General features: G+C 52.4%; 1 protein-coding gene across 1 annotated transcript in view; it reads right to left on the bottom strand.

The window, feature by feature from the left end:
- The window catches only part of tfpil (tissue factor pathway inhibitor-like), a 38,837-nt gene extending 31,759 nt beyond the window's left edge, over positions 1–7,078 (bottom strand). Inside the window, exon 1 of the mRNA XM_067993785.1 lies at positions 6,881–7,078. The gene's annotated coding sequence lies outside the window, so the exon portion shown is untranslated. The remainder of the gene's footprint in view (positions 1–6,880) is intronic.
- Positions 7,079–15,656: the final 8,578 nt, after the last annotated feature.

Raw genomic sequence — 15,656 nt, 5'->3', positions numbered from 1 at the left:
AGCCCTACATCTTGCTCTTTAGAACTAAGGTCATTTCTCTCTATTATACTCATGTCATCCTTAATTAACAGAGCTACCCCTCCACCTTTTCCTAACTTCCTGTCCTTCCGAAATGTCAAGTACCCTTGAATATTCAGGTCCCAGCCTTTGTCATCTTGCAGCCATGGGCTCGAATTTAGCAGGCCTGCGGGTTCCCAGCGGGTGGTCCTCCGGGAGCATGGTCAACACGCTCGGCGAAATTAGTGGGTTGCCCGCGCGATCGTAGCAGGCAACCCACTAATAGGAATCAATTACCTGCTCCTCCGGGGTCCACGGCGCTGGCCTGCGCGTCGGTCGGGCTGCGCATGCGCAGTACGATCTGTCAGCTGGAGGCTCTCTAGTTAAAGGGGCAGTCCTCCACTGACAGATGCTGCAACCAATGGGACAAATTGCAGCATGGAGCAGCCCAGGGGGAAGGCTGCTCCCAATTTAATGATGCCTCACCCCAGGTATCATCAGATGGGGTGAGGAGGAGGGGGAGGACACAGATCTTCCCCCCGGCGGGCGGGAGGAAGCGGCCTGCCTCTGCCACCAAGAAGGCCTGGCTCGAGGTGGCAGAGGGGGTCACCTGCGCCACCAACATATCGCCCACCTGCATACAGTGCAGGAGGCGCTGCAATGACCGCAGTAGGTCAGCCGCAGTGAGAACACGAAGTCTTTCCCCTACACTCCGTCTGCCACAACACTGCCCCCACCCCACATCTCCTTCGGCACCGCCAACACTATTCTGTCACATCACCCTTCATACCCACTCACACCCCATCCTCATCTTACCTCCACCTACTCACCTCGCCAGTACTCACCCTGCCACTAACACGCAACCCACTCCTCATACAATCTCATTGCTCCATCCCATACTCACCCTCTCGTGCATCTCCCTCACGGCCAGCCTCACTCAACCTGCCACCACCTGTGCTGCAGCCACAGGGCATGCATCACATATGTGCAGTAGGCAGCGTAAGGCAAACGTGTCGTCAGCATGAAGGGGGTGCACAAGGGTGTCTGAGGGTTTGTCATGGCTGTTACCCATATTGAATTTCAGAGCAACAAACAGCATACATTATATTGACACCACCACTGCCATGTCTCCGCGAATCCTGTCCGTTGTGTCCAATAATGCCCGCTCCTAGGTATCACTATGAGGACCCACCACTGATGCCACCCATCGTGTTACTGCAGAGTAGGTGCAGGTGTATTTGCAGGGCTCGTCCGCGCAGACGACTGAGAGACATCGGCGGTGTAGCCGGCTGCACCCTGGAAGGATGCGGAGGAGAAGGTGTGGAGGGCAGTGGTGACTTTGCCAGCGACAGGTAAGCAGTTGGTGCTGGGGCCAGCCAGGAGCAGCTCGGCATGAAAGAGGCTGCAGATCTCCACGACTACATGTCGAGCGAATCTGCGCCTCCCTGTGCACTGCTGCTCGGAGAGGTCCGGGGAGCTGCGCCTCGGTCTGTGGACCCTGTGGCGAGGGTAGTGCCCTCTGCGACGCGTCTCTCTCTGCGGTAGCCCTCCCTCCTGCTGTGCAGGTGGGCGTGCAACAACACCGTGTTGGGGGGATCCACGTCCCTGCGGCGGACGGCGTGGACTGCGAGGCTGCTGGTGCTGGTCATGCTCTTCGTCCTCCGAGGGTCTCCACACACCACCCAACTGGCAGGTGTTGGTCTGAGGGGTTGTGCAGGGTAGGTGTGTGGTTCCTCGGACTGGGGCTGCGGTTTCGTGTCGGTCTGTCCTCTGGCTTGGCGGGGGGTGGTGGAGGGCAGGGGTTGCCCTATGTGACGCGGTGGCCTCCTGCGTCGGTGAGGGCTCTCCCCCGTGGAGCGCACCTTGGCACCTGCCACAGGCTGCTGGCTGCAACACACCTGGTTGGAGGGAGACTGTTTCCCCCAGTGTGGGAAACTCACTGCCTTGAACCGAAAATCCCACACTTCCTCTTTTGACAGCTGCTTCAGCTCATTAACTGACCACAACGAGCAAGGTAAGTACTCTCAAGTGGAACCCCGCTGGCTTTAATTGCCTGCGGGATTCCCACCAGCGGGGCTTGCGCGCGCAGCCCCGCACGTCAGCGCGGTACCCGGAAGTGGCCGGGATTTCGTCGCGATCCGGTCACGTGACCGGAGATCGGGATTTTCGGGGCCACCCCGCTGGGAACCCGCCGGAAACACGCTCCTAAAATCGAGCCCCATGGGCTCGAATTTAGCAGGCCTGCGGGTTCCCAGCGGGTGGTCCTCCGGGAGCGTGGAAAACGCGGACGGGTAATTGTGTGCGTCCCCCACGCGATCGCGGGATAATTGGACCCATTAAGCCCTGCTTCCGGGTTCTCCGCTCCCCAGCTGCGTGCCGGCCGGCTGCGCATGCGCAGTACCGTCGACGCGATGTAGGAGCTCCAGTTAAAGGGGCAGTCTCCCAAAGCCCCTCCTGCTGCAAGCAAGAGGTCTGGGAGAATGGCTCAACAAAGGGGAAAGGCTGCGCCCCGTTTTTCAGATCTGGCACTGCAGCTGATGCTGGAGGGCGTGAGGAGGAGGAGGGAAACACTCTTCACTGAGGATGGGCGCAAGTTCCCTGCCGCCGCAACCAGGAAGGCATGGGCAGAGGTGGCGGCGGAGGTGAGCAGCAGGGGCAACACCCCAAGGACTTGGGAGCAGTGCCGCAAGCGCTTCAATGACCTGACTAGGTCTGGCAAGGTGAGTACACCAACGCACCCTCCCACATCCCGTCCCCACCATCACGCCAAGCAGATCACAACCCCCTCCTGCACAGCCACCACTGCGCTCCATCAGCAATCCTCACAGCCACTCATTCACCATCCTCGCCGTGCACGCAAGTACCCACCGTCCCTGACCCCACCCGAACACTACCACACACCCCAATCCCCATGCAATGGGATGGGCACGTGGCTCACGCGTCCTCCCATCCGTTCCGCGCCACGCTCAACCCAACCACACCGATGCTCGATGCGTCTCACGATGCAATACGCACCCACTCACACATCTGTGTTTTGCCTTCACAGGAGAAGAGGAGCAAGAACAACCGCGAAAGGGCACGCACCGGAGGTGGCCCGCCGCAAGTGGTGGAGCTCACCGACGCAGAGGTGGAGGCGCTCGACCTCGCCCGCACGCGACATTGCCTGTCGGTGGCCGATGGCGAGTGTGTCGCTGCCGAAACGGCCGGTAAGGGAAAGCTGACACTCAACACCCATGATCGCGAGTTACCATCTCATCACCTGCCATCAGGCGCACTGTCAAGTTGGTCCACATGCCTCATAGTGCCCTCTGTTCTCTTGCAGGTCCGTCTTTGGGTCAAGCGAGCGTGGAGGGCGATTCCTCAGAGGACATGGCGGTCTCTGAGGGTGCATCGTCACATCAGAGCCAACCATCCACCAGCGCAGAGACACGCACCTCGGTGGGTCCCCCTCGCCAACTAGTTGGGGTAGCACTTGGTGAGTCACTGCGCACGAGTGAGCATGAGCAGACCCTGGTGGCAGGGGCAGCCGCGGAGGGTCCGCGACGGAGGGAGCACTCATCTCCAGGCTCTGCTCAGCCGGACCCAGATGCTGAACCCAGGGGGCCACCAGAGAAAAGGAGAGTCGTCGAGGGCCACCAGCTAATTGCTGAGGTGCTGGCAGAGGTGCCGCGCGCATTGTCCACAATAGCGCAGGCGATGGAGGAGTCCACCTCCTGCATGTGGGCATTAGTGGCGCAGGCACAGGAGGGTACCGGCGACACAGTGTCGCAGGTAGGTGCGGGACTGTCTGCGGTGGAGGACAGGCTGGCCTCCCTCGAGCGTCACGCACAGCTCCACTTCGAGTCCTTGCAGGCCCTCACAACGTCTGTACGGATTCAGGGTGAGCAACATTCCGACGCCACCAACAGGCTGAGGGATACACTAGGGGTGGCCTTGCAAGGCCTCACACATGCCATCCAAACTGCCGTCCAGCAGGGTGGAAGGGGTGATGTGGGCCGAGGCCAAGAGAGGGATGATGGTGACCGGGGACATGGAAGCGGGGACGCCTCTCAAGGCGTCCCCACGTCCCACCCGTCGCCCACCTCTCAACCAGTACCCGCAATGGTGCCTCCTCTCCAGGTGGCCGAGTCTGCCCCTGCCCCGGTGCAGGAGGAGCAGTCTGTGGAGGTGCCCTCACGGGCACCGAAACCCAGGGGCCGTCCGCCAAAAGCATCTACCCGGTCAAGGCAAGAAGACGAGCAACCTGCCACTACCTCTGCTGGAGCCACAGGGGTAGCACCACGTAGGGGTTCCCGGAGAAGAATTGCAAAGGCCTTATAATCACAAAGGGAATACACCAGGGTGTTTATTATTTTGTACTTTGTTTCTTAAATGATGTCACATTCCAGATATTAAATAGTCTATTCTCACCACTCCTGCCACCTCTCGTCCATTCTTCCGCGGCTTGTGCAATAGTTGCGTTCCGTGGAGGCCATCATGACGGCGAACACCTGCTGCCACCCATTGGGCACACTGCTGTGGGTGCAGGATTACTGGCAGCACTCTTCAGTGGAGGGGGCTGGTATGGCCGCTCGCATGTGCAGGTGAGGAGATGCGAGCGCCTCGCAGTGTCTGACTCTAGGAGAACCGTTGACGTATGAGTGCGTCCCTGGCCCGGCGACCATCCCGGTGAGTCGCGGCTCGGCGCGTGGGTCGTCCAACATCCTCGGGCGCGTCCTCCTCCTCCGCCTCCTCCTCCTCCGCCTCCTCCTCCTCCTCCTCCTCCTCGCCCTCGCCTTCCTCAATGTGGGTGGCGGGTGTGGATTGGGCCTCCTCAAGCGGCACCCCTCTCTGTTGGGCCATGTTGTGCAGGGCACAGCAGACAACTATGATTCGTCCCACTCTGAATGGTGCGTATTGGAGCGCTCCCCCAGAACGATCAAGGCACCTGAAGCGCATCTTGAGAAGCCCTATGGTCTGCTCAATTGTAGACCTGGTAGCAGTGTGGCTGTCATTGTACCGACGCTCCGGCTCGGTGATGGGGTTCCTCAGAGGTGTCATGAGCCACGTGTGGAGGGGATACCCCTTGTCGCCGAGGAGCCAGCCGTTGCCGGCGTTGGGTGCCTGCAGGATGGGCGGGACGGCGGACTCCCTGAGGACGAAGGCATCGTGGCAGCTGCCGGGGTATCTGGCGCACACGTGTAGGAATCTCTGGCGGTGGTCACAGATGAGCTGGGCGTTCATGGAGTGATACCCCTTCCTGTTGATGAACAGCCCTGGCTCATGCGGAGGTGCCCGTATTGCGATGTGGGTGCAGTCGATTACACCCTGCACCCGTGGGAAGCCGGCCATGGCATGGAATCCAACCGCCCTCTCCATCTGGCTGCGCTCGTCCATGGCGAAGTTGATGTAGTGGGAGGCCCTGCGGAACAACCCATCGGTGACCTGCCTTATGCACTTGTGTGCAGAGGACTGACAGACCCCGGTGATGTCCCCGGTGGCACCCTGGAAGGAACCGGATGCGAAGAAGTTGAGGGCAGTGGTGACTTTGACGGCGACAGGTAAGAAGATGCTGCTTGGTCCATCAGGGAGCAGCTCGTCGTTAAGGAGGCTGCAGATGTCGGCGACTACCTGGCGATTGACTCTGAGCCTCCGTATGCACTGCTCCTCGGAGAGGTCCATGAAGCTGAGCCTCGCTCTGTACACCCTGTGCGGAGGGTAGTGCCTCCTGCGACGCATCTCTCTCTGCGGTTGCCCTCCCTCCTGCTGTGCAGGTGAGTGTGCCGCAGCACCGTGTTGGGGGGCCCCACCTCTCCGAGGCGGACGGCGTGGACTGCGAGGCTGCTGGGGCTGGTCATCCTGTTCGTCCTCCGACGATGTCAACGCACCACCCATCTGGCAGGTGTTGGTCTGAGGGGTTGTGCAGGGTAGGTGGGTGGGTCCTCGGACTGGGGCTGCGGTTTCGTGTCGGTCTGTCCTCTGGCTTGGCGGGGGTTGGTGGAGGGCAGGGGTTGCCCTATGTGACGCGGTGGCCTCCTGCGTGGGTGAGGGCTCTCCCCCGTGGAGCGCACCTTGGCACCTGCCACAGGCTGCTGGCTGCAACATGCCTGGTTTGAAGGGTCCTGTTTCCCCCAGTGTGGGAAACTGACTGCTTTGAACGTAAAATCCCACACTTCCTCTTTTGACAGCTGCTTCAGCTCATTAACTGACCACAACGAGCAAGGTAAGTACTCTCAAGTGGAACCCCGCTGGCTTTAATTGCCTGCGGGATTCCCACCAGCGGGGCTTTCGCGCGCAGCCCCGCACGTCAGCGCGGTACCCGGAAGTTGCCGGGATTTCGTCCGAATCCGGTCACGTGATCGGAGATCGGGATTTTCGGGGCCCCCCCGCTGGAAACCCGCAGGTAAACCGACCCTAAAATCGAGCCCATTATTTCTAACGCTGCTAGCATTCACACATAAACGTCTCAATGTAGATTTGCTTTCTTTTATGTCCCTCAATGTCAGAATATGCCTGAGCTCCTGTACATGCGTGTCCCTCAGGGTAACTGTGTCCTTTCCTACCTGCTGATTACCTTCTACCCTACTAATCCATCCCACCGGAGATCCAGTTATCTCCCTGCTCACCCCCACCTCTGTCGTTTAAATGATTTTCCACTGCTGCCTCTTTATTTCTGTTTGATTAAGGTGTGCCCTGTCTCTCCTGTACCAATCTCTTTTATTACAATAGTGTTTCCGGTTAATCATGAAGGTGGCATTGTTGTTTTGATAGCACATTGCCAGCTATTCATTTACATCCTTAATTTTATTAGTGAACTCTATTTTCCCAACCACTGGAAGTATTTCAGACAACACTGCTTTGTATTCCCTATCTTTGAGTTTTGAGGCAATTATTGTTTACATACCTTTGTCTTTAAATGTTGTGCTGCACTATCACTGTGTGTTCAATTGACATCTTCTTGGGGCCTGAAACTCACACCCGGCATAAAACAATCAGGAGAGCAGCGGAGGGAGCAGAAAGTCAGGCAGGACCTAGAAGTGTCAGGTCTCCGCCCAGAAGAGCAGCCAAAGGGAATTTCCACTGGGGCAGGCGAAGGCCTGATACTCTGGCAGGGTCAGGAGCGGAGGTTACGGGTGCAGGGGGATTCCTGCTCCGCTGCACTTAATGCAGTCGATTGGGTCCCAGGATCTTTGGTTCCCTCTCATAAGTTTATGAGCTTGTACTGGTTTATAAGCTGCAAGCTTTTCTGTTGAGGTTTTGATACCATTTGAATCTTCCAGTTTTGTATAAGCCATGTAACAAGATTCTACCTGCTTGTAATTCTGTTTGGGCCTACTGATTAAACACTGCTACAGCATTGTAACAGTAACTTTGAATATGTTATAATGGTAAATATAAAGCAACAAGCCAAATACATTTCTTTCAAAAACACAATTAAAAAATTTATGTTGAATTTTCATTGCATTTTTCTTTGTTCATACACAAGGGGAATTGTCACCTCAGTAAAATCTCATCCAAGACATCTTACAATATGTACACATGTGTATGTGATCAACGTCATTGAGTTTACAATAAGTCAGCATGACACACCATGGGGTGTGGAGTGAAACTTTTTCAGTATTACAATGATTAGCAGAATTGTTTAAGGTAGAAACTTGCACAGGAATGTATTGCTCATCTCTTTTTATTTATAACACCTCAGTTGTTCTGATCAGCAGAGATTTGAATCATTGAGAGTTATATTGGATAACTCCCGAAACCGGGCGTGGGGATCGCGGTGCCAATTTACCCACGCCCGGTCGCTGAGATGCAGGCAGCACGTAACATTCGTGCTGCCTGGTGATTTACCTGATAGCTGTGAGCAGCCAGGCCTAGCTGCATTGTTGAGTGGCTGCTCACCAGCAGAGGGCCCTGATATTGCGAGCAGCTAGCACCACTTAAAGGCAGCCTGCATCTCTAATTTGCAAAATATAAGATACGGGTCCGTGCAAAGTCTGAACTGAGATCAGACATCACACACGTAAAACACAGATGCAGGTCCTGCCCCTATGTTTACAAACTGTTGAATAATGTTAAAATATTGAATAAAGGTTGCACACTACTAAACCCCACATCCTCCAATCTACACACCAGACTTCACCAATCTGCCCATCTGAGTTTGTACCAGGCCTGCGAGAGTGTGTGCACCAAGGTTCTCTGATGTTGCACTAGAGACCTTGGTGCAAGAGGTGGACAGAAGGAGGGGCATCCTACATCCGCAGGGGGGGTAAGAGGCCCTCCAGACATATGCTCCCGAGGCAGTGGGAGGCAGTAGGGGACGACGTCATTGCCAGGCACATAGCACCACAAACATGGATGCAGTGCAGGAAGAAGTTCAATGCTTTGACACGAGTGGTCAAGGTGAGTGAGGTCAACTGTCAACTGGCATCTCCTACCAACTGCACCACTAGCCACATCCACTGCTCCACGCACTACACCCCCCATCTCCCACATACCAACAAACTCTTTCAATCACTACTCAACTCTTCTGATCAGATGCTTCCTCTCACCCTCACATATTACCACTGTTGCAAGCCGCACACCCACAACTCACAGGTCACACACACTGGCAGCTATTCAACCATGACTGGCACATCACCCAAACATCTTGCAGGACACTCACTGGCACACGTCCTGCTTTCTTGCAGGGGAAGTGGCGCATAACAGGAGGCAGCAAGTGGCAGTGGCTCCATGGACCATGAACCTGCCGTCCTCTCTCAGGATCACAGCATTCCTGTCCCACCTCTACCACTCTACCAGTGCCGTTACTGTTGCCTGTCAGCCAGCCAGCCCACTCCCTGTAGAGTATTGAAACTTTATTACAGGAACATAGGATGATAGGCACAGGAGCAGGCCATTTAGCTTGTCGAGCCTGTTCCACCATTCAGTGAGATCATGGTTGATCTGTGACCCAACTCCATAAACCCGCCTTAGCCCCATATCCCTTAATACCCTTGGTTAACAAAAATCTATCAATTGAGCTAGCATCAACTGCCATTTGCAGAAGAGCGTTCCTAACATCTACCACCCTTTGCATGCAGAAGCGTTTCCTAACTTCACTCCTGAAATTCCTGGTTCTATTTTTCAGGCTATGTCCCCTAGTCTTAGTATTCAAGTATAGGAGACCTCCAAAAACAGGTACAAATGTATCAGCAGCCAGAAGCAATAATCCAGCAACTAACCTGTAACTCATGCATGATCCCTTTAAATAGTGCTGGTTGCGGTGGGGGTGGGGGGGTCCTCCAGGCTATTTTTACGACCTGTTCAGCTGTGCGAGGTTAAGGCAGTGCGTTGACTGGAGCGTTGAGTTACAAAATCAAATCTGTCCCTTTAAATCAGTTTTGCACATTGATCTACCGCATATTCTCCCTACCTTACATGTTGCCGGTGTTCATTATCTGCCCGTGCGCAAACGCTTGTACCAAGTTGGTGTCCGGCGCACGTCACGCTTGAAGTGTGCGCACGCATTCTGGATGCCATTTTGAGTCCTTAGGAGGCCATGTAGCGCCCGTTTTATAGCACAGCACAGAAGGAGGCCATTCGGCCCGTCGTGCCTGTGCCAGCTCTTTGAAAGAACTATCCAACTACTCTCATTCCCCCGCTCTTTCCATGCAAATTTTCACTTTTCAAGTGTATTTCCAATTCCCTTTTCAAAGTTTTCTCATTGTTTCCAGTCGACCATTTTGGTATTTATTTTGATCCTTGGGTTATGTCCTAAAAGTACATTAGGAGAATGGGAGAAATTTCATTTTTTGGATCTTTATTAAGTATCTACGAAAAGTCACTACAGCTGAACTGGGAAGTTATTTTTGGCTGCATGCCACCAATTAGCCCTGTTTTTGAGATACCGGCACAATAGCTGCTGAGGTCGCATCACATGGCACGGTATAGAGCTGGGGGTACCCAATGCTGTGAGCCCCGAACTTTAATATGATTCATCGAGGCTTCCTACACTGCTGCGTCTTTGTGCAGAGAGGATGACTACATCGGGTGATGATGAAAGAATGATGAAATATGTTCAAGTCAGGATGGTATGTGACTTGGAGGGGAGCTTATAGATGATGGTGTCCCCACAACTTTTCTACTCTTGTCCTTCTCAGTGGTAAAGGCCATAGAGTGGAGATGCTGTTGAAGTAACCTTGGTGAGTTGGTGCAATGCGTCTGTTGATCATACATACTGCAGCCAAAGTGCACCAGTGGTGGAGGGGGTGGATATTGAGTCTAGTAGGGGCACTGATCAAGTGAACTTTTGTGTGCTGGATAGTGCCGAGTTTCTGAGTGTTGTTGCAGTTGCACCCATCCAAGCGAGTGGTGAATTTTCCATTGCAATCCTGACATGAGCCTTGTAGATGGTGGAGGGGTCAGGAGGTGAGCCACTTATTGCAGCCTCTTCCCTGCTCTTGTAGACCTGGGCCAGAATTTTGACCCGGAGCCGGGAGTTGGGGGGGGCGGGGCGGGGGGTTGAATCGTGGAGGGGAAACATGGAAGTAGGGTTTCCTGGACATCCTTACGATTTTGACATAAGGGCATTTTTTATTTCTTTTTTGTCAATTACCGATAAAACCAGGTAACCTTTGTTTCCACTTTCCTCTCCCCATGAATTTTCCACTCTCCACTTTTCAAAGTCACCTTCATTTTCATCCTTTTCAGAGAAGCCAGTCAGAACCATAGCATGCGTCATCAGTGATTCACCATACATCAGCCTTTCTGCCTTGTCCAAGTTGCTCAGAGAAACTCCAAATATCATCTCTCTGTTAAGTATTTTGGGATCGTTGATGCCTGATTGACAGGCTGGCCTTAGTCGGACGGGAGCAGAGCAAGGAAGAGGATGTGAAAATGTAAGTCTTTGATTGTATGGATGGGGAGGGAGCATGGGTGGGCACAATGGCATGGGTGGACATGGGGGCATGGGGCACCTGAGGGCATCAATGGGCACGGGGCCATCGATGAGCATAGGGGTCACGGGGGGGGGGGTGAGTCATTCATCTGAGAAGTCAGTCATGGGGAGAGGGATCGGGGGTCAGTCACCAGGGGTCAGGCACTAAGGTGGGGTGTGGGGGCGGTCGGGATCAGGGGTCATCGCGGCAGTCCACGATCGTTGGGGGGGGGATCGGGGGTCATCGCGGTGGGCTGCGATTATTGTGCAGGGGGGGGGGTCAAGGTCATCGCGGGGGTCCACGATCGTTCGGGGGGGCGATCGGGGAGGGGGGGGGGCGCGAAAAGGAGGGGGTCACTGCAGGTAGGCTTATCGGGTCTGGGGGAGGTACTCCTGCTCCTCCGGGCCCACAAGCTGTGCCAGAAAGGCATTCTCACCTCCTTTCGCGTGGTATCCGTGAGGTGAGACTGCCCTTGACAACAAGGCAGCATTTGACCGAGTGTGGCACCAAGGAGCCCTAGTAAAACTCTTCGGTGGCTGGAGTCATACCTAGCACAAAGGAAGATGGTAGTGGTTGTTGGAGGCCAATCATCTCAGCCCCAGGACATTGCTGCAGGATATCCTCAGGGCAGTGTCCTAGGTCCAACCATCTTCTGCTGCTGCATCAATGATCTTCTCTCCATCATAAGGTCAGAAATGGGGATGTTTGCTGATGATTGCACAGTGTTCAGTTCCATTCGCAACCCCTCAGATAATGACACAGTCCGTGCCCGCATGCAGCAAGAGCTGGACAACATCCAGGCTTGGGCTGATAAGTGGCAAGTAACATTCAGGCCAGACAAGTGACAGGCAATGACCATCTCCAACAAGAAAGAGACTAAACACCTCCCCTTGACATTCAACGGCATTACAATCGCCGAATCCCCCACCATCAACATCCTGGGGGTCACCATTGACCAGAAACTTAACTGGACCAGCCATATAAATACTGTGGCTACAAGAGCAGGTCAGAGGCTGGGTATTCTGTGGCGAGTGACTCACCTCCTGACTCTCCAAAGCCTTTCCACCATCTCCAAGGCACAAGTCAGGAGTGTGATGGAATACTCTCCACTTGCCTGGATGAGTGCAGCTCCAACAACACTCAAGAAGCTCGACACCATCCAGGACAAAGCAGCCCGCTTGATTGGCACCCCATCCACCACCCTAAACATTCACTCCCTTCACAATATTTATTAACGACTTAGATGAAGGCATAGAAAGTCTCATATCTAAGTTTGCCGATGACACAAAGATTGGTGGCATCGTAAGCAGTGTAGATGAAAACATAAAATTACAAAGCAATATAGATAGATTAGGTGAATGGGCAAAACTGTGGCAAATGGAATTCAATGTAGACAAATGTGAGGTCATCCAATTTGGATCAAAAAAGGATAGAACAGGGTACTTTCTAAATGGTAAAAAGTTAAAAACAGTGGATGTCCAAAGGGACTTAGGGGTTCAGGTACATAGATCATTGATGTGTCATGAACAGGTGCAGAAAATAATCAAGAAGGCAAATGGAATGTTGGCCTTTATATCTGGAGGACTAGAGTACAAGGGGGCATAAGTTATGCTGCAGCTATACAAAACCCTGGTTAGACCGCACCTGGAGTACTGTGAGCAGTTCTGGGCACCGCACCTTCGGAAGGACATATTGGCATTGGAAGGAGTGCAGCGTACGTTTACTAGAATGATACCCGGACTTCAAGGGTTAAGTTACGAGGAGAGATTACACAAATTGGGGTTGTATTCTCTAGAGTTTCGAAGGTTAAGGGGTGATCTGATCGAAGTTTATAAGATATCAAGGGGAATGGATAGGGAGGATAGAGAGAAACTATTTCCGCTGGTTGGAGATTTTAGGAGTGGGGGCACAGTCTAAAAATTAGAGCCAGACCTTTCAGGAGCGAGATTAGAAAACATTTCTACACACAAAGGGTTGTAGAAGTTTGGAACTCTCTTCCGCAAATGGCAATTGATACTAGCTCAATTGCTAAATTTAAATGTGAGATAGATAGCTTTTTGGCAACCAAAGGTATTACGGGATATGGGCCAAAGGCAGGTATATGGAGTTAGATCACAGATCAGCCATGATCTTATCAAATGGCGGAGCAGGCACGAGGGGCTGAATGGCCTACTCCTGTTCCTATGTTCCTATATTCACCACCGGCGCACCGTGGATGCAGTATGTACAATCTACAAGATGCACTGCAGCAACTTGCCAAGGCTTCTTTGACAGCACCTCCCAGACCCACGACCTCTACCACCTAGAAGGACAGGGCAGCAGGCACATGGGAACAACACCACCTGCACGTTCCCCTCCAAGTCACACACCATCCCGAATTGGAAATATATCGTCGTTCCTTCATCGTCGCTGGGTCAAAGTCCTGGAATTCCCTACCTAACAGCACTGTGAGAGAACCTTCACCACATGGACTGCAATGGTTCAAGAAGGTGGCTCACCACCACTTTCTCAAGGGCAATTAGGGATGGGCAATAAATGCTGGCCTTGCCAGCGACGCCCACATTCCATGAACAAATTTTTTTTTAAATGAAGGAGAAGGCCCGGGAATCCCGGCCCCCAGGGGTTGAAATTGCAAAACCTTTCAAAATGGAGGCCCACAACCTCCCTGAAAGGTTTTGGTCATGAACCCACCCCCTGAGAGCGAGTTGGCTGCCCCTCCCTCGTCCCACCCTGGTGAAAACCGGAAATGGGTGGGTTGGAGGAGGGTTGGGGGCAGGTCTGAAATTGTTGTGATTTTCAAATCCCACCCATTTTTCACAGTTAAAGTTTTCCCGTGGTGTTGATATGGCTGGTCGACTTAAGCTTCTAATCAGCAGTGACCCCAACATGTTGATGGTGGGGACCTCAACGCTGGTGGTACCATTGAACGTCAAGGGGAGGAGGCTGGACTTTCTTTTGCTCGAGATGGTCATTACCTGCTACTTATATAGCGCAAATGTTACCTTCCATTTGTCAGCCCAAGCCTGGATGTTATCCAAGTCCTGCTATTTTGATTTACCTTAAATGAATTAATTTTAAAAGCGGCATATTAAAATAGCAATAGATGAGATGATGGCCATGCGTGGTAATTGAGGTACAGAAGATACAAATGTAATAAGTGGTATATATAGCACTATTACACTGCGAATTGCACAGGACTGGTTGGGCAGGGACTGAATCAGTAATTTAAGTACATTTTGCTGTTAATCAGTGACTGATGCACTAGCTGTAACTCACATTTCTTCCACCTCCAATTCTAAAAATGCCACTGAAGAATTCACATCATCAGCAATGTGCTTGCTGCAAATCAAATTGCAACTGTCGGCAAAATTGATGTGTGAAAAGGAGTTCAACTTTTACAGGCCCAAATATCACTTACCTCCTGCGCTAGTTTTATATGGGCAAGCAGAATTATAGAGCCATACAACCATAGAATTTTGCAACACACAAGGTGCCTATTCATCCCACCTGTACCAACTCTTTGTTAGAGCAATGTAAAACTAATCTCACTGCCCTGCCCTCTCCACGTGGTTCTGTTCTTCCCTTTTCAAATGTTTATCCACTTTATGGGTCAAGAACGCAGTTCCCACAAAGATCACAGGGTATACAGTAAAATGTTTTGACATAAAATTCAGTCCTTTAATAAGGCTATTGCTTGCTGTAGGTGAGGCCTTTTAAAAGTTCATATAAATCAGATCACAAAATTTATGATTGAGTGTTTGGATCTCAATGCTCAATTTTACAATGCGGACACAATCCTGTAAGGCTCTGTAACACAAACAGAGGCCTGTAACTATAACCCCATTATAGCCACATCATGGTTGCCTTTGGTTGCTATGCCTTCATTGTGATTAGATGAATACCAAGATATTAAGGAAGAAATTGAGATGGTATGACCTTATCTCCTTTTATATCCTAATTCTAGCCTCCCCATTCGCCCCGTCCATCCTTTGGACATGGCAGAAAATCAAAGGGAGAACTGATGCTCTCAGCTTTCTGTTCAATCTATCAACTGAACCTACATTTCACTGCACTAATAGTCTGTTAAGTTTCATTTAGGAGTGTATCGATTCCTTGTCACCACTGGACAGTGTCATTTCACCAGCCTAATCATGGCAGTATTTAAGTACGGTCTTCCAAAGGGGAAAAGAGAAAGAGGGAACAGGAAAAGAAAAAGAGAAAGGGGATTACAATATACTGCATCCATATATATATTTGTGTATGTATATTGTATAAATATAAATATTTCATAAATCTTAGTTAACCTCCTGTGGCATTTTACATAGGGCCCGATTATTACTTGGGAAAAGCGGCATTAACGGGATGGTAATGGCCTACAGCCTGCTGTAATTTTAACAGAAACCTAACGCTTGTTGGCCAAAGCACCTGTCTGAAACAAGCGACAGACCTCTTTCCCATGCAAATTGGGATCTTAATGACGCAGCTAGGACCTCAATTGCAATTTTACGGAACACATGGGCAGAGCTAATGATACGAGCGCTCCGCCCATTTGTGCTGGCATTCCGATCAGGAAGCGGCCAGAAAAATCTTACAGATTGATTTTTTGTGGAGCCAGAAGTAGCAGGAGTGCTCCTCCTGCCTACACAAAAATACTGCGGGCCGCTGCCGGGCCAGGCTGACCTCACCCCACCTCGTCATTGCATTCCTACCCCCTCCACGCACCTACCTGCGGCCCTCTGCCGCCGTCCCAGCTGGTCGACATTC

The sequence above is a fragment of the Heptranchias perlo genome, chromosome 1 (assembly GCF_035084215.1).
Source record: "Heptranchias perlo isolate sHepPer1 chromosome 1, sHepPer1.hap1, whole genome shotgun sequence".
In the NCBI taxonomy this organism is placed as follows: domain Eukaryota; kingdom Metazoa; phylum Chordata; class Chondrichthyes; order Hexanchiformes; family Hexanchidae; genus Heptranchias; species Heptranchias perlo.
Note: the sequence above shows the minus strand (reverse complement) of the source record. Positions and strands in the feature narration are given on the sequence as shown.